The sequence below is a fragment of the Dasypus novemcinctus genome, chromosome 8, assembly GCF_030445035.2.
Source record: "Dasypus novemcinctus isolate mDasNov1 chromosome 8, mDasNov1.1.hap2, whole genome shotgun sequence".
NCBI classification, from domain to species: Eukaryota; Metazoa; Chordata; class Mammalia; order Cingulata; family Dasypodidae; genus Dasypus; species Dasypus novemcinctus.
Genome location: NC_080680.1, coordinates 114115979 through 114142130, shown reverse-complemented (window position 1 = coordinate 114142130; position 26152 = coordinate 114115979). Strand labels below are relative to the sequence as shown.

The following is a 26152-nucleotide window of genomic DNA, read 5'->3' as shown; positions in this document are numbered from 1 at the left end:
AACGGCCTGGTTCCTTGATCAACTCCATTGCTGTTCAGAGCTTGGAAAGTTGGCAAAATGAATGCAACTGTTTCTGAAGTTAGTGTGTTGGATCAACATTGCAAATAGACACTTGCCTAGAGAGTAATACTTTTTGCCAGAAATGGGCTGGCTCTGAAAAAGCATTGCCCCAGAAAACCCTCACCAGCCCACAACTCGAACTCCTCATCCTTCTTCTTCTCCACAGCTCCAGCTGACCCCAAAGACCAACCTGAACTGGAGTGAGAAGTGCAAAGCCACAACAGCGCCTATCTTAGGACTCAGCACTGACACACCTTTCCTGCTTGTTCAACCATGACCTAGGACTTCAGTTTGAATAACTGTTCTTTATCCTTAATCCTTTATCCCAAGTCTGGGAAAAAATTGTCAAGGGTAGATTATTCATGTTCTTATCCCCAAGAACTTGCTAAGTTCCCAGAAAGTGGCGTCTCTCCTAATTCATGAATGACTCAGGTACTGGACTCCTTCCCCTGCCACACCCTTCAGCAGGCTCTCCTACTCACTTACCTATTCCTCAACTCCACTTCCCTCAGTGACAGTCCTTCCTGTGACTGTTTCCCAAGGAAGCCTTGGACTGAAGGTAGATGACCTGGGCCAGAAAGTTTTAAAGTACTGAAATTTCTAAAACCTGATTAACTATGATTCATTTGGGCCTGATGAGTTAAGTTTATCAACTATAGGTAAAGGAAAGGTGGAAGAAGCTGAGCCCCAGGAGATACCAAGCCACCACCTAAGAGTCATGATTACATTTCTTCAGAGATTGCAGACTCCTAGGAGAATGCCTCCCTATCACCAGGATTATTACCTGGACGTATTTATTAGGGTCCTATAAATAAAGATGCTGATGAGTTAATGCTTTCAAATAGTAATTACTCTCACAGATCTCCAGAGCCATTAGAACCTTGATCCTGTTAGAACCCTCCATCACCAGCCACTAAGGCTAGAGCCCAAACCCTGAACTCCAGTCTAGCAGCTAGGGCTCTGCTTTCCATCCTTTATTCCCACAGCATACCTTGATTTTGGACTCTCAACTCTTCCTGTGTTCCCTGCTCATCAATCAGAAACCCTGTTTGACTCTTCTTAAATTCTGTTGGCTCCATTTCATCTGCTGTCTGTTACCATGTTCAGCTACTGCACAAGGAAATCAGCTAAAACTAACTAGTGTCCTGTTGGTGGAGGCAGAGTTCACAGGGTAGAGGCCAAGGCCAGGTTCACCCAACGAGGCCTACAACAGTGTGCATCTGGGCAAAATGACATCTACAGGAAGGAAGTCCAGCTGGGATCACGGTACCCACCATCAGGTCCGAAGAGGAAAGCAAGCACAGAAACAAGAGCAAGCACTAAGTGGCAAGGTGACTTACAGCAAACAGAGCAAAGATCAGTGAGTAATTCAGAGTAAACGTTTGTGAGCTAAGACTACAGACGTGGGTAGAAAAGATCCTCTTCTGAGTTTTCCAATACCTGCAGCAGGCAGAGCAGGCAGGGCAGCTTTAAAAAATGAATCAGTTGTACATAGTCTTTGGGCCTTGCTTTCATGCTGGAATGAACTTCCTTTCCATATCTGAGCAAGGGTTTGTGGCCTGACCTCAGAGAGGGACTCCGTCCAGGCTGCTCCCTTTTACTGCAGTTTCTGAACCTGAGCCAGCCTCAAGCTTGCCTTATGGCATGCCATTCAGCAATAAAGGAACTCCGAGATCATCTGCCTCCCTCTACCCCTTTACAAATTAGAAATTGGGGGACAGAAATGTCCACAACTTGCCCTAGATGACACGGGTAGCTAGTACCAGAGTTAAGAAAGTTCTTTTCTTGTGGCTCCAAGATAGGAGGAAAATAGCCTCAACAAATAATTTTCTTGGTTCCCAGGGGCATTGTGCAAAATGTACCCTCTGGTCCCAAACACAGTCCTATCAAAGGCAGAGTTAAAAGAGCGCCTGCCACACAGAAACACAGCCAGCACAGAGGAGCTGGCCCTGGAGCCACTCAGCCCAGCCCAGCTGCCACTCAGACAAGCAGAGGCTCTGGACCTCACTGACTTCCAAGGAGACAGCAACTCTGCTAGCTGTACACAGCCTGGTGGCTTAACGTAGGTGAAATAGAGCTGCGTGGTGGAGTGGCTTGACAGGTTTGCGCCTTAACTTTCGCCATGGTTTGGTTTCTTCTTCCAGTCACTCAACTGCATAGAACCATAATACAATTTTGCAGAAATGGAGCAAAAAAAGGGACTACCTTAGTCTAGTTGTTTGGAACTGTGGCCAGAGGAAAAGTATCCCTAACTGATTGCCCGCCAAGTCCCTTATGAGATTGTGTGGACTCTTACAATACTGCATGGGAGCAAAACAAAGAGGAAAAGAAAGAGAAGGGTTGTGCTTATTATAATTTATAGTACATGGTTATGGGAAGCTTCTTATGTTACCAGAAAGCTGGTGTGTGGGGTTTTCCTCTCCCCCAGAGGAGCTGAAAATGTCTATGAGGGTGAGTGGGTGAGCTTACCCACTTCTTGCAGCCAAAGTCATCAGGAGCAAAATTCCTTCCTAGAAATGTCAGTGCCAAGAGTCAGATAATTACCACCAATCCAACAATTCCCAGTCCTGGGTTATCAGCACTATCCCTGTCGTTCAATAATAATGCCACTCCACCCACTCCCCAGGGAGCAGAGAACTCTCAGGCCCTCTTGCCTTAGAGCCTTTCTGAAGAGAGGCACCAAGGAAGGAAACCCAAGTACTCGATATTTGCCTAGCAGATTAGAGTGCCATGGCTGCTGGGCTTTCTGACTGGATGTTACCGCCTTTTTGGCCATTGAGAGATCATGTTATCCAGGTTACAATTCTCTATGTGGGCTGCTCCTTTGGGGAAGGAGAATCATTGGTGCGGTATGTCAACAAATCCTCTTCAAGGGTTGTGACTTCTACTGACCTTCATTGGTTGCATGCTGTCTTCAAATGAGTATCTTTTTAGGCAAATAAAATGTGAGGCCAGAGACACCATGCTCAGAAATGGTGGCTTCATTCCTTCCCTCCTCTCTATCTGGGTTCTTTGAAACAGAAAACTTGATGCAGGTCCAAGGCTAGCCCAGAACAGATGGATTTGAGGGCAGGAATTCTGTCTTAGTCATCTTTGTTTCCTTATTGCACGGTCAAGATCATGGGTGCAAAGGACATTGAATTGGTGTCACTGGGAAGTACAAGAGAAGAAAGCCTGGCCATTTCTCTTTTCTGATTAGTTTAAAAATGCAAGAACTAGACAGCACCATGCTGGTTAGCCTGTATGTGTCCTGACTTGTAAACATATAGGCTGCTTCTATCAAATGAGTCAATAGACAAAGTTGCTCTAGGGGGAAATAAAGAGTAAAGGAAAAAAGGTGCTGACACTGGGCAAGTGCAAATATTGTTACAATGAAGCAAACTAACAAGTATATCTTAATACTAATCTAAGCTCAGGAGCTTCAAGTGGTCTGACCAGCTTACCCAACAGTCTACTCCCTGGATGACAACCTTGCCAGGCAGACCCACCTGTCGAGTCTTCTTCACTGAGTACCAGTCCATGACTCTCAAATTCGTGGCACTCATCCTACTGTGGGAAATACCTTGAAAAGCAAACATAAAATCCATCCCAATTCCTCACCCTCTGGCTATCACCCAAGAAAGCATATGGACATAGAAGTGATATTATTCTATTATGATTATAATGATTCCCTGGAAACCATTCTTATGTTCATTTTTATAAATTCCTGGATGCTAATTCTTTTTTTTTTTAGATACCAGGGCAAGGAAGTGAACCCAGGACCTCATATGTGGGAAGCCAGTGCTCAACCACATCAGTTACCCTGAGTTGGTTTTTTTCACTTTTTGCTTGTTGTTTGTTTTTTGTTTGTTTTTAGGATGCCCCGGGAAATGAACGCAGTACTTCTCATGTGGGAAGCAGGTACTCAACCACTTGAGACACATCTGCTCCCTAACTCTTACTGGTAATTTTTTAAAATACGTTTTTTAAATTTTTTTAAAGATACTTAGACTACATAAATGTTGTATAAAATATAAGGGATTTCCATAAGCCCCACTCCCACACCTCCCACATTTTCCCAATTAACAACTTTCTTCATTAGTGTGGTACATTCATTGCAATTTATGAACACATATTGGAGCATTGCCACTAAGTGTGCATTATAGTTTACATTGCAGTTTACACTCTGTACCACACAAATTCTGTAGGTTATGGCAAGATATATAATGGCCTGTGTCTGTTGTTGTAATGTCATTCAGGATAACTCCAAGTCCTAAAAATGCCCCCCTATTGCACCTGTTTTCCCTCTCCCTGCCCTCAACACCTCCAGTGGCCACTGTCTCCACATCAATGATACAATTTCTTCCATTGCTAGAATCACAATAAGTCTATAGTAGAATACCAGTAAGCCCACTCTAGTCCGTATGTTATTCACCAATCCTGAGGATTCTGGGTTGGTGATGCCCACTCCACCTCTAATTGAGAGGGGGCTTTGATCCCATATGGCAGATGGATGGGACTCTCTTGCTTGCATTTGTGGACACTCTCTGTTCCTTGGTGTGGAAGTTGTCCATCATCACCTCATTGTTAGTTGTCCTGGGTGAATCCAATGAACTGGGAGTAGATGTTGCAACTCCTCTGAGGCTCAGGGCCCAGCTGGCACGTGGACAGTCCAGGTCTCTTGGATGTATACCTACAAACTCCAACACCAACTATAGGTTCAAACAGAAGGGATAGTAGAGCCATGTGTAGGCAAACCACAACTGAGTCCAACTCTGTCACACTCGGGAGCACAACCTCCAAAGTAGGGCCCACTGGCAAGGCACCAAAGTCCTGAGCTCTCTGTCCTGACCACAGGGCCTGGGTATCTCCACAGCCCTCAGAAGCCGCACTATTTCAGGTAGTATTATTGATCATTTTTTACACAATTTTTCATTCACTCATTCACTCTCTCCTCAACACTTTTGACAAACCACTCTGTGGGAAGATGATGAGCCTCACGAGTCCCAGAAGTAAAAGGTTCTACTTCACACCATATTCCCTCTCCATTCTTCCTTCTACCCAGCTCAGGAGCTCTGGTTCTGCTTTCCAGTCCTGGCACAGATGCAACCCACTTGGGATCCTTGATAAATTATTGTCATTTCACTCAGTCAAATTTCAGCACTTGGACTCACTTTCTGGTTCTCACTGCTCCTGTTTTTGTGTTTTTGTAAGATTCTTCCCTCCCCAGTACCCACTCCCCACTCCCCAGATCTACATGCCCGGGACACACACCTAATCACCAGTGGTGGCAGGTACCTGGAAGGACCTCAGGTGACCCAAATAAAGCAGACTTTGGATGCTACAGCTGTCCTAGGACTACCCATACTCATTCCGCTGCCAGTGATTATTCAAATCTCGGGAGAGAAAAGGACTTGAAAGTTCATCCACACTGCCGCCTCTGATTACACCAAAATATTAGCCATTAAGGAAAGATTAGCATTCCAGGGCGGCCTCCAAGATCTCTGAAGTGGATTCCACCGCTTCCCTTAGTAATGCATTCCAGCGGCTCATCGCACTCAGAGATTTTCCTCAGGCCGAACCTAAATCCTGCTGGAAGCAATTTAAGCCGGTCCCCTTTGGCCCGGCTTTGTGTGGAAAAAGAGGAAAGCGTCTTGCCACTGCCCTCGCAGGGTCCCTCCACAGATTCCTTGGCTTCGGCAGGCACTTCATTTACTGATTACAATGAGAGCCGCGCGGGGACTGAGAGAGGCTGCGCCGGGGAGGGGTCGCAGAGCAACATTCGCCGGCCGCTCTCTGGTCCACTTTTCAGAAGCAGCACCGAGGGCTCCAGGCCCCGGGTTTAACCCAGCTCTCGTTTCTCATTTTGCTCGGTTAAGTCTCGTTCCCCTTTCACCGCCGGGTGACCTACTTTCATCCCCGGCGAAGTTCTCCCCTTAAAGCCCGGAGATAACATGCAGCCGAGAGGGGTGATTCAGCCGAGCTGCGCAGCTGCCGTGACCTTTTCCTTCATCTCCGGAGTAACGTGAAGGAAGGAATAAAGACGATCAGACTTTCTGCTGGCCAAACCTGCTTTTCTTTCCTGGCAGAAGGACACTCGGAGACAAAGTATATTCTTCCACCCAAGACAGTGAATAAATGAAAGAATGCTGTGGGTACACAGGACCGTCGGAACATTTCATTTTTGTAATTGTACATGCTGAGCTGGGAGCCACCACAAAAGACCAGGCTTTGGAAATTGAGGGGCTTTGTGGCTGCGTTTTGGGGCTTGCTGGCGAGTCAGGGGTCTGTTTACATTTTCCCCAGGGGCCATCAAGCTCTAAACCGAGGTCCCCAAGATCCTGGGGCATCTGACCGGAGTCAGCTGCCAACATTTCCCCAAGAAGAGAAGTGGAATGTGCACGTTTATTTGCAAGGTGTTTATAAAGTTTCTTGATGCCTTTTTCCACCTGATTTGCTTCCTACACTACAACATGCCACCAGGAACAAAGGGATGGGAGAAAACCCCTACACCCTTCCCTGGTAGCTTCTGTGTAACTTATTTTTTAAATGCTCTTGCTTTCTTCTCCTTTCTTTCTTTTTCCCCCCTCTGGTGTCTCTGTTTACACAGTTTAGAGACTGGGAACATTTTGGTAGTTTTCCAGCTGCTTATGCACAAGTGTAATTGAGTCATTTATTTTTAGTGATGTCAAGACTTTGAGAACAGAAATAAACAGAACAGGAACATTACACACTTACTAAAATGTAAGCGAACCCTCACTTGGAGGATGAAGATACAGTGGATATGATTGTTTTCAAGTTGGAAGCTCTTTACTCCTCATTTCTAAACCAGATCTGGGACATAACTTGTTTTCTTTTCAGCTGGGGGGTCTCCAGCCTCTAGCAAAATTACTCCATGCCTTCCCAGGGTTGATGACTAACCTGTAGCTCCTCCATGGAGAAGCCTCATGCTATGCCTGTTGTTTTCTCTCACTTTCAGCAAGTGACCCTACTTGGATTATTATCTGGATGAAGAAGATGAAACTTAAATTAAAGACCTGTGGGACATCCCAAGAGCCTCATAGGAAAAGCTAACTAGACCATCATCTGTAAATTTAAAAAAAAAACAGTTTAGTAGGTACAATCACCTGTGAGTTTGATGATCAGCATATTCCAAGGATATTGTTACCTTTTTTATGCACCCACATTTATTTTGGGTGTAAATCCAGTTTGGAGATGAAAAAGCAGTGCACGAAGTGCTATGATGCTGACAAAGGCATTCTTTATTTTCTTTTTATTCTCCTTCCCCCCACCCAAAACAATAACAACAACAACAAAAAAGAAAACAATCATCAAATTTAGTCACAATATAAAAGGAATTTTTAAAATAAAATTTTAATTAATAGACTATTATTAATTGAGTACACATGACATTCCAGGCACCCTTTCAAGTATTTTACATATCAGGTAAGTAGCATTATTATCCCTATTTATAGATAAGGACAGTGGTAAGCAAAGGTATTCAGTACTTTACCCAAGGATACTTAGCAATTAAGAAGCAAGAGTTGTAGTAACAACCCAGAAAATCCAGCTCAGGGTCTTTATGTGTAATCACTGAACTATATACCTCTCATGGCAGTAGAAAAGAAACTGACAAATGGAGGAAACATATTTGAAACACAGATGTCAAATAATTATTATCCTTAATATATAAAGAACTTTTGCAAAACAAACAAACAAAAAAAAGTCCCTAATAGAAAAATGGGCAAAGACTAAGAACAGGCAATTCACACATAAAAATTTTCAACTGGTTAAGAACCTTGTAAAAATATTAAACCATATTAAAATCAAAGAAATATAAATTCAAACAGTGATATATATTTTTTTCTATTAGATGAATTAAGATTAGAAGGAAAAAGACTGGTCAGTATTGACAACAGTGTGAGGAAACAGCCACTCTCAAATGCTCTTGGTATGGATTGTAAATTGGTGCAAAATTCATGGAAAGCAAATTTCCACTATGTAATAAAAATCTTTAAAACAAGTTCAAAGATCCCAATTTTGGATATTTATTCTAAGTAAATAAGCAAGAGTAAGCCCAAACCTCATGAGTATGGTTATCAACCCAAGAACTATTTAAAATAATGGTGCATCTTTATTATGGAATACCAGAGCATCATCAAAAATCATGCTCTGAAAGAAAAGTAAGTAGAACTGGAAAATGCTCAAAATATATTGTTAAACTAAAAAGAAGTTTATACAACAGTGTGTACAATTTGATCCCAACATTATAAAAATGTATTCAGGCAAAAAAGACACACTGCAAGGCCAAAATACTAACAAGCCTAATTTCTGATAATAAGATTATGAGCGATTCTCAATTTCTTTACATTCTTCTTCAATGAACATATATTATTTTGTAATCAAGAAAAAATCAGGGGAAACGGACTTGGCCCAGTGGTTAGGGCGTCCGTCTACCACATGGGAGGTCCGCGGTTCAAACCCCGGGCCTCCGTGACCCGTGTGGAGCTGGCCCATGCGCAGTGCTGATGCGCGCAAGGAGTGCCCTGCCACGCAGGGGTGTCCCCCGCGTAGGGAGCCCCACGTGCAAGGAGTGCACCCATAAGGAGAGCCACCCAGCACCAAAGAAAGTGCAGCCTGCCCAGGAATGGCACCACCCACACTTCCCGTGCCACTGACGACAACAGAAGCCAACAAAGAAACAAGACGCAGCAAACAGACACAGAGAACAGACAACCAGAGCGGGGAGGGGAGGAATTAAATAAATAAATAAATCTTTAAAAGAAAAAATCAGTAATATCGGAAATATTGCAAGTGTAGGAAAATATAGATGTAGCCAAACACCTATAATGAACAAGCTCTCACATATTTCATTTGAGCACTGAATTTAGCTCTTAGGATCCTATCAGACAAAGCAAAAAAGGATATAAGTTGTATCATGTCCCTTTTTACTTGCTAGAAAGAAGAATACAAGTTCATCTCCTCAAAACACATTTTTCCTTATCTTAAATTTAAAGAGGGTTTATTGACTGTACTTATATAAGGAACACTGAGTAACACATTGGGCAATACCTTTGCCCTGCTACTTTGAAAGACACAGAAACTTTGTGCAAATACAGACTGTACAGCGATCATCTAAAAACTTAAACTAAAGAGGTAACAATAAATAACAACACAGAGAATACACTTTATTTGGGCAAGTCAGATAAAGTAGTGAGCAAGATTTCCACCCAGAATACCTACCGTCTTACCAGGGATAGAGCTTTGAGAACTCGGAGGAATACACTTGTGTTAAAAGTACAGTGCTTTCACTCTAAAGTCATTTAGAATTAAAGTGACAAGCACTGTTGTAGACAGAGTTGCAGCTTCAAATTTAATAGTACAAAAATTATAGGGCTTTGTACTCATAGAATTCTCTAGTAAAATGCGTGCCCCTATAGTGTAGAGTTAGCCTCAGATTAAAGTGAAGAAAGTGTAAAAATATTTCCTCTACCAGTCCTTCTATAGAACCAGAAAAATCAAAGAATGATAACATCTACAAACTAAATAAGCCCATAGGGTTTTTCTCATCCAATTAGGATGATCTTTTCGGAAATCAAGAACTTCTTTGAGGGAGGGGTTGAGCACCTGCTTCCCATACATGAGGTCCCAGGTTCAATCCCTGGTACATTCTAAATAAATACACAAGTATGCGGAGGCCAATCAGGATTTAAAAGAAAAGAAAAGAACTTCTTTGAAAATGTGGTGAAATCTATGGAGTCCCTCCCCAGAAATATTTCCAAATGCACCAAATTTTGCATAAAATTGAAGAGGGTCAAGACTTCCCTCACATTCAGCCATAATTTCTAAAGTCAACAACAGCTGAACTAGTTCAGCCTAGTTTATCTAGAGCAAGGTACAACGTTTTTGCTTAATTGAACAGTATTTCTGATTTTTGCAATATTAGTTCCTACAAGTGAGTGAAGTAAATTGCCCAAGGATAGTGGGCAAATTAAATGGCATATCCAGGAAAGAAATCAAGTCTTCTATCTCCCATGGCAGCACTCTTTCTACTGTATCCTTCATTCGTGTAGATTTTAAAACCTCTTCAGTTTCCCACAATCCTGGTTGAAAGGAGAATTTCTCTAACATTCGTTAAACAAACTCTACAGAAGATTGTGATGCCTACTGGGAAAAGGACATGAAAAAGTCGGGCTAAGAGGGGCCTGCCAAGCCACCAACATGATGGTTTTTTGATGGACCAGAGTTTCTGAACACATTATATCCAGTTTGGGCAACTTCTCTTCCTTGATAAATTTTGGACTATTTTCTGATCATGGTCAAAACATCTGAAAGGCAAGCTAACGTCTTGATCTGGTTTTGGAAGCAGCAGCGAATAAACTCTCTCCAGCAACCCTGGCAGTAAGAGTAATGATATGGCTGAAAATAAGGGGAGCGAGCATAAGCATCCGCATTCCCAAAGCCCTGTAACTGAATTTCATGGAAGCAAGCAATCATTATTTTCTCTATTCACCAGGAGGAATCTGTGACTCATGAGCAAGGGGGATTTGTAGGACGCTTTGGTGTCTGAGAACATTTAGACCTGTCCTGTTATTTAACCAAACAACTGGATTGAATATCCCCCGGAGTTACACTGGTTTGGGCTGGAAAGTCCCTGTTTAAGTATCCTGTTTACTGGAATCCTGCTCACCCTCCAAGGTCCATCTCACCCTATCCAGAGAGACCTCCCTGATGACTCCAGTCCACACGCATCTCATCTTTCCTAGCAATCCCTTCAGTACTTTTACGTAGGCCACAATTCAACAACACTTACTTATATACTGCTTAATAGAGCTTACTGACTACCTCGTGAATCTTGTTTCTCTAACTGGATTCTAAGTTATTCAAAGTAGGAATCATGTTTCCCCTGCTGCTTCATACTGGGCACACTGCAGGTATTAAAAAATTGTTGATTGGTCAGTTACAATGAGAAAACAGCATCCTTCCATCTGAATCCTTCCAGCAGCCTTCTACCCAGAATGGAGTCCAGCTTTCCTACCTATGCTTCAAGATCTAGCTCAAAATCTCACCTCCTCTACAACCACCGCAGTGACAGAAGAGTCCTTCTGAGACCTGGCCAAAACAAGTAGCATGGTATTCTGTGGAGATGGGTGATTTGCAGAGACTTGGATGGTCTCTGCCCCTAAAAATGTTGCTTAAACCTAAAAGTGCATTTGAAATGGTTCTCAACATTATCTTGTTTCCATCTTTACTTGAGCTCTAAGAAAGTCAGTAGAAATCCCCCCAGGCTAAAAGTTAAAAAGACTCTTAAATTTTAAATTACAGTCCACCCTTATAACAGAATACCAAACAGCCATTCAAAAGAATAAGATAGAAATATACGGAATGATAAGGAAAGATGCCCAAAATATAATTTATATGGAAAATAAAACAATTTACACAAAAACAGTTCTGATAATATGATCCATTTGTGTAAAATGTAGGTATAAATATGCATACACATGCAGATGCATGTGTTAACATGCATAGAAATTAGATAGCATGTCCACGAAGAACAGTCAATCATGGCTCTCTCTGGAAGTGGGATCTGGAGCATGGGAAGAGGAAGAAACCTTCAACATTTCACTTCAGCTATTTAGTACTGCTTTTAGGTTATGCAGTAAGTTACTTTTATAACATATGTTGTTTTAGAGTACACATTTTTAAATTTCTCCAAAAGTCCCCAGTCCAACCCTTCAACAAAGTGCCATCAGCTCTCTCTCACCACTCCTTACGCCATCAGAGCCAAGCCACGTGACGAAGGCTCCCCCTTCGTGTAAGCTTACCATTGCTCTTTTCTCTCTGACCTCTCCTCCCTTCTTTGGTCACCCTCCACACATCTTTCAAGATCTAACCCCAAATCTCTCCTTCTCGGTGGCATTCCCAAATAGAATAGTGGCTTGCACCCTGTGCGCTCACAGTATGTTGCATACATCTCTGCTAGAGCATGTATTAAAATCTATTTTCAAATTATGTCTGTCTCCCAGACCAGAATGAGCTCTGCCAGACCAGAAACAGTCTGTATTTTGCTCATCGTTGGGTTTCTAGAATCTAGCACAGTGTCTGGCACACAGCAAATGCTTTAGGAAGTCTTTAATGGACGCAAAAACTGCCAATCTATCTTGACATTCCTTCTAACCACCCCTGGACACTCCAAATACCTAAACAATTCTAAGTAGCAACCTGATTGCTGGTATTCTCAGTAAGACATTAGTCTTTGCCTGCTAGCCCGGAAGGCAAAACTCCCCCTTGTATCTTGTATATTAGTTTCAGATCCGATTTGATACCACAACCTACTGCAGGCCAAGCCAAGGTGACCCCTTTGCTTTGATTAAAAATTGTAATCAAAATACAATTTCTTATAAAACACATGATGCAAAAGATCCCGGGCAACCATTCAGGAAGGTTTTCTGAGACCAACCTGACATAAAATTAGGTTTTCATTAAGTCAATATGTAACAGATTTTCTCTTCATGTTGATATTCAATGAGTGACACCATCTGAATGGCCCCCTGTTTACAGTTGCACATCGCTGAGAGCTTCATGTCTACCTACTGCAACTACTGTTTACAAGACAGAAAAGACTTACCATTGAACCTGGGTTAAACATAAAATAGTCTGAAATAAAAATATTAAAACACACAACACAAAGCTCTACGTAACTTACCACATTTAATTCTCATAAAATATCTAAAGGGTAAGAATCATTATTTCAGTCTCACAAAGAAAAACACTGTGGATCAGAGAGATTAGGTAACTTGCCTGTAGTCACACAGCTACTGAGTGGCGGAGTCCAGATTAGAGCCAAACCATTTAACGCTATCCCTGCTGCTTTTCCTATTAAGCCATGTGGACTCCTCCTAAAAGATGTTTAAACATCCAATTTCAAATCAGAGACCTTTTCTAGTCATTACACACTAAAATTGAATGTTATAGCACCCACATATTTTTCTCACTTTTTTTCATTTGAAATTGATCCACATGTTTATCAAACATTCAGTGAGCACCTACTATAAGCCAAGCGTTTTGCCAAGGACTGAACTTCAAGAGAAAAATAATGTGTTTCCATGCCCTCCATACAACTGGTTTACTGTCTAGCAATTAGAACTGATTGATAAATACAGCTATGTTTACCTCAACAGCACAATTTTTCTGCAAAAGAGTATTTGCTGTAGATATGTGAATATTAATAGCAGCAACCATTGATTGAGGACTTACTACTTTCCAGGCATTGTTCTAAGGGCTTTACATGTATTAATTCATTTAATCCTCAAAATAACTCTGAGTATAATATCTTTCATTAACCCCATTTTACAGATAAGGAAACTGAGGTACAGATAAGTAACACCCAGGTAACACACTCAGGGTCACCCAGCTAAGAAATGGCAAAGTCAAGATTAAAGCTCAGGCAAGTTTGGCCATTCAACCGCTATTTTATACGATCTCTCAGTTATATATATTGAACACTCACTGTGTGCGGGAGGTGGAATGGGGGCATCACAGAGATAATTAAGGCATCATTCCAACCCTCAGAAAGGACACTAGGGAAAATGGATGTGGTTCAACCAACTGGGCTCCCATCTACCATACAGGAGATCCAGGGTTCGATGCCCAGGGCCTCCTGGTGAGGGCGAGCTGGCCCTTGTGGCAGGCTGACCCATGAGGAGTGCTGGCCAACACGGGTCTGTCACCCCACACAGGAGTGCCACCCTGTGTGGGAATGCCACCTAGCACAGGAAAGCCACCCTATGCAAGAGTGCCAGCCAGCGTGGAGAGCTGGTGCAGCAAGATGGCGCAAGAAGAGACACAGAGGACAGAAAATAAAAAGACATAGCAGAACAGGGAGTTGAGGTGGCACAAGAGAGTAATCGCCACTCTCCTACTCCAGAATCAGTTCCCAGAGCCGCCTAATGAGAATACAAGCAGACACAGAAGAACACACAGTGAATGGGCACAGAGAGCAGACAATGGGGGGAATGAACGGGGAGAAAAAAATAAAAATAAACCTTTAAAAAAAATAAAAGAAGGAGACCAGTAAGCAGATAATACAATCTGGAGTGTCCTGTGATAGATAAGATTGTGTGCAGTGAGCTGTAGGAGCACAGAGAAGGGGGGCCCTGAGAGCATTTGCAACACTAATTCAGTGTCCAAGATGAAGGAGAAAAGACAAAGGAAAAGATCAAGGAAAGAGGAAATGAAGGCAAAAGGTTGATGAAAGAGGAAAGAGAGGGGAAGCTGGAAGAGATGAAGGAAGATAGGGAGGCAAAGAAAAAAAATTCACACACACACATGTCCACAGATCCGTGAAAATACACTTGCCCAGCCGTAGGCCCTTCTTGCAAGATGTCCCCACTACTTAGAATGCACAAATGCAGAAAAGAAAACAATGTGCAAATCTGGCCTTAAATGCTCCCTGTTCCTCTCCAGGGGAGAACAAGATAAAGAAGAGTTTCCCTTTTTTTTGTACCCCAAAGGACCCTGATCAGTGATCTGATGGAATTAGGAGATTTTAGTAAAGAAAATTAATAAGCTCACCATTATTCCAATATGTGGGTGCACATCAATAAATTATTTTATCAGTCTTTTATATTGGATGCACAGATTTAGTTTTTGAATTTAAAACCAATATTGGAATGAACATTTTCATAATTGCATTTTGTGCACCTTTTGATTATTTCCTAGAAAAGATCCCAGAATGGGAATCACTAATTCAACAGGTATTTTGTTTTTAAAAACTTTTGACCATATGGCAAAAAAACACTTTCGAAAAAATAATAACCAAGTATAGCCCACTATGAATGTCTGGATGTGCTTGTCCAATCACACTTTCTCCAGCATTACTACCCTTCTTTAATATTCAGTAATTTATTAGAAGAAAAAGGAAATTATTGTTTTATTTTCATTTTTTAATATTCAGTAATTTATTAGAAGAAAAAGGAAATTATTGTTTTATTTTCATTTTTTAATATTCAGTAATTTATTAGGAGAAAAAGGAAATTATTGATTCATTTTCACTTTTGGATTACCAGTGGGATTGACTATATCTGATGCATGTAAACCTACTAGGTGCTCAATAAAGAGAAATTATTTTATTTTATATATTCTATTGCTCATGAGTTTGAACATTAATTCCTGGTTACTAACTATGTATATTTCTTCTTGTATTGCCTAATTCATTTATTTTCCCATTTCTCTGTTGCAGAGTCAGTTTCTCTTTAGTGAGTTGCATGGCCTTTTCTTTTTTGAATAAACGTTCATGTTTTGAAGCACTGTTTTCATTTTTGGAGCACTATGTAAAGGCATTATGGCTTATAAATATGCCTTTTTGTAATTTTCCCCCTTGCATGTAGATATTTCTATTTTTGCTTTGCTGATGAGGAAACACAGGCTTAAAGTAGGTATTAAGATGTTTTTTTATTTTATTTTAAGTAAAATTTATGTGCAGTGAAATGCACAAATCTTCAGTGTGCCATTTGGTGAATTTTCACAAATGTGTACATCTATGTGACACAAATCCCTGCTAAGATATGGAATACTGCCATCATTACAGAAATTTTCCTCCTGCCCTTTCCCAGTCAATTGCGCCCCCAACCCACCCCCAACCACCCACACACACATACAAAAAAAAAAATGTTAGGCCTTTTTTTTCATAGATTACCTTTTTTTTTTGTTTCCAAACATCATATAAATGGAATCATACAACATGTACTCTTTTTTTCAAGTCTGGTTTTTTTCACTCAGCCTAATGCTTTTGAGATTCATCCATGCTGTTGCATGTGTCAATAATGTGTGTTCCTTTTTTACTGCTGAATAGTATTCCACTGCATGAATAATCCACAGGTTTTCTATTCACTTTCTGATGGATATGTGAGCTATTATGAAGAGCTGCTGTGAATATTCTTGTGCAAGTGTTCTTATGAATAACTGCTTTATTTATCTTGGGTATATACCTAGGAAGTAATTGCTGAGTAGGTGTATGTGTACTTTAATAAGTAACTTCCAGATTTTTTTCCAAAGTTTCATATCTGCCTTTTGTAAAAACACCAATATTCATAGCCTATTACATTAAAAAGCAGTATATAAAGCAATCTATACTATAATCCCATATTTAGGTATACAAGGAAAAAATGAGACCAATTCCCTTAAATGATAACAGAGATAATGTCTGCATAATAGGTTACAAACAATTTCCATCTTTTTCTTTGTATTTTTTGTTTTTTTCCTAATTTGCAGCATCATGTGTGTTTTACTTTAACACAAGGAAAATTTGTTTAAAAAAAAGAAGGAAGTATCAGTAGGCCAGCTAATCAAGATACTCTTTTCTATTCAAAAAGGTCAAGAGATGGCAAAGAATTAATTATGAGCCCTGTTGTCCAGAGGAGAAAAAAAAATCTATTTGTGGCAGTCTGAAGAAGCAAGATGTTATTTGGTCAGGTTCACCCACAACCCACAAAATGTTCATTTGTGCAGGTCTTTCTTGAATGTTCAAATTTGTGGTTAGGTGGAAGGGCTTCCCTTCTCCTGCCCTTATTTATTCTCCCTATTCGTGGAACACTTTGCGCACACCTCGATTACATTGTGTCCCAGAGCTCCTTCCCTCCATGCTGTTAGGCAACCAGCACTGTGCCCTGTTTCTAAAAGGCAAGCACGTAATCGGTCCTGAATGTGTTTGCAGAATGACTGGTCACCTTGTGGAAAATGCCTTAAACATGGTGGCTGTGTCTAAAACACAACCATATCATTAATGCCAAGAATGGGGAGCATTACAGTGCAAAGGAATTTTTTTTTTTTTTTTTTTTTTTGGCACAGAATGGAAAAATTCCCAGTTACACATTGCATTGGAATGAAGCTCCCCACTAGAGGCACACAGAAAGCACTTAAACTTGGAGAACTACTCTTGGAAGCCTCTCTCGATGTGCTTCTTCTTTACCCTCAAATGGAAACTCAGATTACAAGGTGAACTTTCCAGTCACCAACTTGTATCAAAAATTGTAAGTGGACTATAGAGCTCTATCAAATGAAAGAGAAAGAAATCCCATGTCTAGAATGCTTACGTTATCTGCCAGTCCTTTGCAGGAGAGTTTATGCAGAATCTCTCATGTAATCTTCATAAAACTCTCTGTAACATGTGTGTTGGAATATCCATTTCACAAGGAAGAAGTTGCCACATGGGATGGTGATTTGCCCCCAGTCCATACAGCTTGTGAGACACCGAGTTAGGAATTGAGTTTGGGTCTAAAGAAGTCAAATCTTACAAGGCAGAAGCAGCTTAGCTAAATTCTCTAGTCTGACGATATTCAAATCAAAACTACTGAACAGCCCAAGTTGCAGGTGGTAGAAGTACTACCCTTTGGGGATGACTTGGAATTAGACATCAACTAACCACTAGATCACAAAGTGGTCAACACGCCCACCTGTCTCTATGGAAGGGAGGACTGAGTCAATAAAACCATTTGTCTCTTAAAGCAGATTAGAGGTTTTTCATGAGGCTACCCTAGGGTACAATGACCCTGACCACAGGCAGGATTCCACGGTTTATTTCTACTTCTAACTGGAAGGTTGTAACCTCTGAATGTTGTTAATCATAAAAAACCAGCAACGAGAATATAGACTCTGGAGCCACAACTCTAGCATTGCTTCCTTCTAACAACATGCCCCGGGGCAAATCAATGAACCTCTCTGTGACTTCATCTGTAAGATGGGAATAATTATAGCTACTTCATACAGTTACTCTGAAAGTTAAGGATTTAAATACCACTAAATTAGTGAATCAATGCTTAGCATCACACCCAGCACATAGTGAGCACTTTCAAACAACCAAGCCATCATCATCATCATTATTAGTATATCTCTTTAGTAGATATCATTCCCGTGTTCAGAATAGTGTAATTCATTCAGAATAATTATGGAAAAATCTGCTTGAGTTAAAACTGTGGATTGCATAACTTTTGAATTCACTAAACCACTTCCAGAAGATATAAGTATTTAAATTAAAACAGCTAAAGTAGACTAAAATAATAACTAAGATTTAATGCAGAAAGTTTCATTAGGGACCTACTTCTATAAATGGGTAAGTTAACAGCTTATAAATAAACATGTCCTTTGAAAAGTGTCATCTGTTAAATAGGATAAGCATTCCATTACGTCACATTATTTGCTTGTCTAGAGACCAATCATTTTCTCTACAAAAAGCAAATTCACAGATTGAAAAAACATAGGATCTCAGAATTGAAACATAGCTTTAAGATAATTGATGCCAATCCCATCTCTATTCAGGAAGCCTTCAAAACACCTTCCACTTGGAACCTTTTGGGTTCATTTCAGTGGAGTTCATCTTTAGAAAGTGCTTCCTAAGATTGGGCTAAACTCTTCTCCTGTAAATGCCCTCTCTTTGTCACTGGATAAGCCTCATTCCTCTTCCTTCTGAGAGCAATTCAAGAATTTGAGGACCACTGTTGTGTCTCTCCCTGGATCCCTCCCTGAAATCTTCTCCAAATGTCTTCAGTTCTTTTGACTTTCACAATGGCATCATTTTAGATGCATCAACAACCTTGGTCCTTTTCTTTGGGACTCCTTCCTGCTTCATCTTTTCCCTCCTTTATTAGGATTATTAGAACTAAAGGTCATACTTTATGTTTAACCTCATCAGAACAGAATAATAAAAACATTGCCTTGCCTGTCCTGGACCCAAGATTAATCTTGATGTTTCTAGTTCTTTGACTACCTTGAATTCTACCAAGTTTGCCAACCCTGTTGTTGATTTTTTTGTTGTTTTGGAGAGGGAGGGTTATCTGTTGTGTCAGCCATGTATTTTTCACATTTTACTTGCATTATTTTCCACAGTACTTTCCATCCATCTCTATTACATTTCTTTCTAGACTTTGCCCATAGTTTCAGCTATGGGGAATCATGGATTCTGATTCTATCATCATCATTTTGACACCACACCCAAATCGCCATGTATAACATTGCTCAACAAGTCGTCTTCAAATATAAATTACGTAACTGGAAATAAGCAAAGAGAATACCAAATGAAGTGCCAGGTTGCCTTCCCAACCATTAAGCAGCTCTTTCTGAGTGTGGTCATTCATTAGTCATAATCTATTCTAATTGTAGCATCAGTCACCATCATCTTATAAGATCTTAAAGCACTGGGAAGAAATTATGTCTATGCTGCCTTCCACTTGTGAGATTCTATGGTCTTTAGTCAAGTACAGACACATCAGAAAACCAAGATCCAGATATACTATGTCTACAGCATCTCCCTTGTTAACCAAATTTCCAACCTTTTTGGAAAAAAAACTAGTCCAGCATGAACAACTCTCAGTGAACCCCTTCTGGCTTCTAAGAGTCACAATCCGTGACTTCTCTGTGCATAGTTTTAGATTTAAGACTTCTTTGATATTGAGTCAATCCTCTGATATATTTGGTATCACTAACGTATTGGGAAACAGAAAGGTGGGATAAAAATGCCTCATTTACTTGAAGGCAAAGAACTGAATTAAATAATCTTGGTTTCCTTCTTGTGCAAGATCTATAGTTAAGGAGACTTCATCTTTGGTGGAGTTCAAAAACGCTTGTCTGGAAGTGTTTTAAGTGTTCCTCCTGCTCTATGATCCCATCTGGATAGCCTTTTGCCTTGCTAATATTCCTATGTTTAAATTTGATTTTTAAGGATAGTAAGACTGGACAGACACACTGCACCAATAAATTAGAAACTGGATTTCATAAGCTTCTTCCATCAGGAGGTCTCTGAAACTGTTAGAAACCAAAAATGCAAAGCAAGAAGGAACTTGAAAATATGGCTATAATCACAGATGTAAGCCCAGAAGCATCTTGCCTCTTGGAACCCTTTGGCCAGCTCTCTTGACTGCAGTTCTTTCGCTGCTTTGACACTGGCCTCAGGACTCCCTGTCTTTTGCTTGGTTTCAGGTTCTTGGCACACTGACCCATTTCCTTTGATTTCTGATTGGTTGATTCTCTGGCTGGTGCGATGTGCATCTCTAAATTGGAGTCTGGATAAATGGGCTTTTCTCTTCCAAACTAAATCCTACCAGAGTCGGCTCTCAGCCCACTCAGTCCATCTACATGAACTGGCCGGGTGATGATTTAAAGTAACCATGTTGACTAAATGCCAGGACTCTGGAGTGAATGCCGGTCCTACTCTTTTAGTCTTTGACAAGCCATTTCTTCTCTACATGCCTCAGTTTGATAATCTGTGTAAGAAGACGGTTCCACAAGATGCCCTTTAGAAATCAAGTTCTGTGGATTCTGTTGTAAAACTGCCCATTTTTAACTTGTAACATTTGTGTGTCATAGCCTGACCCAGCTTTTTGCAAAATAAAGATGTAACCACATCTTTGAAGGCAATGAACCAATGGCAGTTCTGAAGAAACTAAATCAACTTTGTTTTTTTTCTCTCTCTATTTTGACTGTTTGGCCTTCCAGTTCCCTGCATGGAAATGTATTATGGCAAAGGAGGTGCTATTTTCTAGCCTGGATGGCAGTAAGGAGTACTGAAATGTCTTGACGACGCCTGTCCTCAATTGATCCAACCCAAATATGCAGATGCAAGAGCTGCAGATAGTCATCCCAACTTCTGGGTGCTTGTCCAAACCAAACCTCTGAGTCCTTGGACTACGGCCTTCCTTTTACACAGTAATAAATTAAGCCTTGCATTTTCTTTCTATGTCTCAAAAGATCTTGGAACTTCTGGGTAAAACCACCCCATAAATTCAAAAAGGCCCAGTCGTACACATGTGCACACATGTGTTCAAATGCCTCTTGGCACCACCTCATAGGCTCCTACACCCTTCAAAAACATCAGTAGGAGGACCATGTTCTAGAATATGAGGACGTCAGTTTAAAAGAAACCAAAAGGCTGAGGTTTCCAGGAGGCTGCTGACTTGTTCCAGTGATAGCTCTGGCTAGAGTGATCCACCACATGGTTTTGCCCATGACCCGATCCCAAAGAGCTGCCTTTATGCCCATGCTGTGCCTGGATAATGGAGACAGTTTGGCAGAGCTAAAGATAAGGTATTTACTTGCCATGTATCTTTAAGTGTTGACAGCTTAATTTTTTTCTCTATAAAACATGCTATATTTATGAGACGGTGAAGCAGTAAGGGTCCAAGGAAATGAAAAGGAAGAGAGGATGAAGCAAGAGAACAATAGAGAACTCCAGTCTCAGTGAGACTGAAAAGATTTTAAAATTCTCAATTCCATAACACTCTGAAAGTTATCAGTTAAATTTTGAAAGATTTCCATTCATTATACTCCAGGGTATGATGTCACCTAAAATTTAAACAATATGTTGATTCTATCTCTATTTACAGTCTCATTCATTCTGTAAATACGCTTATTGGAAGTATATTCTGTTCAGGCCATTCTGTTAAGCACTATGGAAGGGGTAAGGATATATAAGGCATAGCTCGGTCATTTACAACTACTTGTATAATGGGAGATATATAAAAGATATACATATAACTATAATGCAGTATTCTGTAATGGCCATTAAAAACTTGATTAAAGAAGAGCTTTTCAAAAGCATGCATAAAGATGTGAGGGAATGAAATCCCAGGAAGAAAGAACAGCATGAGGAAAGACATGGGGGCAAAAAAAGGAGGTGACCCATGCACCTGGGTATTAGAGGAACAGAGGAGAAAAGTCTTAAAGTTATGAGTCAGTTGGTGCTCAGCTATGGGGAACTCTAAATCTCACACAGACAGCTTGGACCTTATTTACTAGAAATGGGAAGTCAGTGATGATTTGGAGCAGGGACGTGACATGAGCAGAGGATTGCTTTCAGAGGACTGACCTTGAGGCAGCTTGCAGAACAATTGGAGTCAAGAGATCTTGGAGTCAAGGTGAACAGTTAAGAGGCACCTTTTGTCGCCTCTGTGCACAGTAGTAATGGCCTCACCCAGGAAGGTAGAGATGGGACAATAAAGAAATTACTACTCCAAGAACCGATTTGGAGGAATTAGAGAATAGATATGTGGGAAAAGAAAGAAAGATTTATAGAAGACTCTGGAATTTTAAGCTGGAATGACAAAAACAATGTGACTCCATTGAGGAAGAACTTATGTATGAGGGATGATAATAAATTCAATTTTAAACATTTAAGGAGTTAGAATAACTTACCTACATGCCTATAAGAAATCTCCCTTTTTAAACATAGAATTAAATTGTGAAGTATTAAAGTCTGATGACACCATCTCATTGTTTCTTTATAAATCCGTTCTAAATTCCAAACAAGAAGCAAAATAGAAACACTTCATGTTTTCTTTGTCTAATCACCAATAAAACTGATTATCCAACACCCATTCACTTCTACTGCCTATCCACATTGCTGACAATAATAAAAACAGAGCACAAAATTGGTCCATGAAGCATATTCTATGCCTGCTTCCCCAAAACTGCAAGTGATAGCTTGAGAATAACCAACAAATGGAGAAAATGCACCCCCAGTATGGATTGAGAAGTCATTAGCATCAAGCCTAGAAAAGGACTTTCTATTATCAGTGATGATGGGAATAAATTCCTCCCCAAGGAAATGGAGTGTTCTCTTAATAGCTCCCACATTATCCAGGTTAGTTTGATCAAGTGGAGCAGAGCTAGCAGGGATACAAATGACTGAAATGGTGCAAAGACAAAGCTTCTGTGGAAAAGAAAACTTGAGATCCGAAAGAGATTAAAGGTTACCTTTTTAAATAGAAATAAGATGGGGACTTGGAGCTTAAAATGTGATTGTTTATATTCTTATTCTATTCCAGTGCTCAATTTCTTACAGATTAGAAGTGGAGGGGGCAGTTAAAGCCCTCTGTCTGCAAGCTCAGGACTGGCCCTGTGTTTATCTTTGAGACTGAGTCCTTAACCAACACGTCTGTGGGGAGAGAAATGTGTTAGAACAAACCCAAGGAGGCTGGGCTCCTTCTCACCTGCAGGCTGTCCTTCAGCAAGAGGGTTCTGTTTCTTAGGGTCAGTATCATGCATTGATGTTGTCTCCTCTTTGGATTCGGCTCCAGGATAGAATTTGCACACATGAGCAAACTGCAACCCAAACACACTGCTCTGATTTGGCACCCATGGAGTCGTGTGTCCCACACTCTCTGATCACAGCACATGATGGGGAAATCCAGCAGAGCTCTTCACTTGGATTCCATCAGCCTGTGCAGTTTCCAAAATAACCACGAGGGCCCTGGAGGATGGGCAGAACCCATACTTTCCTTGGCTTTCCAACTCTACACAGGGGGTTCAGTAGGTGACTCCAGCTTCAGTGGACCTGAGCAATGGCACAAACCACTCAAATCAATTGCTATTCATAATCATTAACACCATAATTAAAAGCTTGTCACTCATCCCATTCACACAATATTGATGTGCATACTAATAGCATAAATAACAACTCACATTTGCATCCAATTTATGTCCAACAAAGTCCTTTCACAGACATTGTCAGCCCTTGCTCACCAATACTAGAGTCCTCTGTTATTGTTACTCCCAATCTACAGAGGTGGAAACTGAGGACTGGAGAAGTGAAATGATTGGTCCAATGTCTCACAGCTAGTAAAAGGCAGAAGTGGCACTTTAACCCAAATCTTCTGATTCTGGATCCTTTGGCTTATTTCTCACTGCCCCACACTGTAATTAAAAGCCATATACTTAAATTGGCACGTATGTCAAGTCTAAAATTCCGCTTAATCTCTAATTATTCCAAAAACACAGTCACCATTGGACCAGTTTCATTGAAGAAAAAGAAATGAATTTTTTTTTTGGCATGTGGTCAAAATGCCCAGTCGAACCACTAAAGTTTTCCATCTTGAGTGGCTTGCTTGGCAGTAGAGCGTTTGTTTATTTGTTCAACATTAAACAAATACTTACTGAGCGCCTACTACATGCTATGTGCGATGCTAAAACTTTCACATGTTTTGTTTCTCTCTATAACCTAGATTAAATCATTCATCCAAGTTGTAGATGATATATATGTCTGTTTATATTTACTTCTTAGTGCAAAGCTATTTTTGCAGGAACAGAACAGTCCTCATTTCTCCTTAGAAGTTAAAAAAAAAAAAACACACACGAAACCTTGACAATGTATTTCTGTCGAAGGTGGCTCCCCTCATTTTTCAGATGCGTGCATCCCCAAGACCCACTTACTCAGGTTCCTTGTAAAAGGAGAATTCACCCTCTGCAGGTCGCTCTATTAATTACTATTACAAGGACCTGATTTATGGGCAGGAAGTCCTTGGCCTGTGTATGAGAATGGTGCTCCACAATGGGAAAGGGCAGCAGGCTCATCAATAACCATCCTGAGGCCCATGCTTGAGGGCTGACCTTGACGATGTGTGCGCATCTCTGGCCCGCACGCCTAACGAGCCACGCTTCTGCCAGCTTGGAGCCCTGTGGGAGGAGTAAATAATTATCTTTAGACATAGCACAAGGACCAAATGACACTCCAAGAGATCAGTACTGAGAGCTCATGGGGGCTTGTCAGGTAGAGGAGGGAGGCTGGGGACAGGTGGGAGCATGGAACTCTCTTCTTTGGACAGCCGGGAGCACTGGACTTGGAGTCAGAAGATCTAGGTTCCATTCTTGGCTCTATCCAGTGTCAGAATAGTAAACTTGGATAGGTTGCTTAATTTGTCTGAACCTCAGCTTTCTCCTCTGTAAAATGGGATTACTGATAGTATCCAGGCATTCTAGAGATTACATAAAACAACAGTTTCAAAATTCTTTATATTCTAAAAATTACTAAGGGGAAATCTTTCAGAATGGCAGGTAAGTTTTTTTTTAAAAAAAGATTTATTTTTGTTTATTTCTCTCCCCTCCCCCTCCCAGCTGTCTGCTCTCTGTGTCCATTCGCTGTGTGTTCTTCTGCGACCACTTCTATCCTTATCAGTGGCACCAGGAATCTGTATTTCTTTTTGTTGCATCATCTGGCTGTGTCAGCTCTCTGTGTGTGCAGCACCATTCCTGGGCAGGCTGCACTTTCTTTCACGCTGGGCGGCTCTCCTTATGGGGTGCAGTCCTTGTGTGTGGGGCTCCCCTATGTGGGGCACTCCTTGCGCGCATCAGCACTGCACATGGGCCAGCTCCACACGGGTCAAGGAGGCCCTGGGTTTGAACCGCCGACCTCCCATGTGGTAGGCGCCGTATCCGTTGGGCCAGGTCTGCTTCCTGCAGGTAAGCTTTTAATCATACTGCAGTTTCTGCTCAGTCCATCTCTTCAGAGGACCATGATTTTGGGGAGGGCAGGGACGAGGTCATGTGGATTGGCATCTCCAACCCTTAACGCTGGGGCTAACACACAGCAGGAGACTGATCGTTTTTTGTTAAACTAAAGTGTGTGTCTTCCCTCCTCTTTTTTTCTACCTGCTGTTCATTTCACCGTCTCTTAATTTTCCCCAGAATTCAAGGTTGCTTAATTAGGGAGCCCCAGGGGTGGTCACTTTGGAAGGGATCATTATTATCCTCTCTTTCATTGCTTTGCTTTTGCTTCAGGCTGGTTGGAGAGCCATCTTGAGCTAGTTGGACGTAAGACCACTGAGTACAGAATGCTGACCATCAAACAGGCAGCTAACCCGAAGTTCTCTGTCTTAAATGAGAGCAAATCCTGACCCAAAGGGAGCAAAAAATGTCACCTGACTGCATTTCGAACCAACTGTAAACTAGAAAAAGACAAGCAGGAAGACTCACCAAGAGACTACATCAATAGCCCCAGTGTGAGAAGGCTCAAAGAGTCTGGTCTAAAGCTCCAGCTGCCACAGCAGTGAACTGTTTCTAATTTTAGAAATATTAAATAACTGATAATGGCACGACCTTGTTTAAGAACTATGTTGGGGGGGGGGGGGAAGGGACACTGTTAAAAATAGCATACAATCTCCCAGCTGAAGGTTCCAGGTAAAATATGGGTTCCCATCCATAGCGTAGGCTCTGAGTGAGGAGACACCACATTATTGCCAAATGTGGCACGTCGAAGGCACTTGCGTGTCTGGACATCATCCATTTTTCACAGCTGGCAGTGAGGATCTTCGCATCCTTAAGACAGAGAGAAGGTATAAGCACTGGGAAA

General features: G+C 41.1%; 1 long non-coding RNA gene across 1 annotated transcript in view; it reads right to left on the bottom strand.

Moving 5' to 3' along the window:
* The window catches only part of LOC139439416 (uncharacterized), a 140908-nt gene extending 116470 nt beyond the window's left edge, over positions 1–24438 (bottom strand). The window contains exons 1-2 of the long non-coding RNA XR_011649322.1: positions 24238–24438; positions 23019–23362 (exon numbers count right to left, since the gene is read on the bottom strand). This is a non-coding gene — a long non-coding RNA (uncharacterized lncRNA). The remainder of the gene's footprint in view (positions 1–23018; positions 23363–24237) is intronic.
* Positions 24439–26152: the final 1714 nt, after the last annotated feature.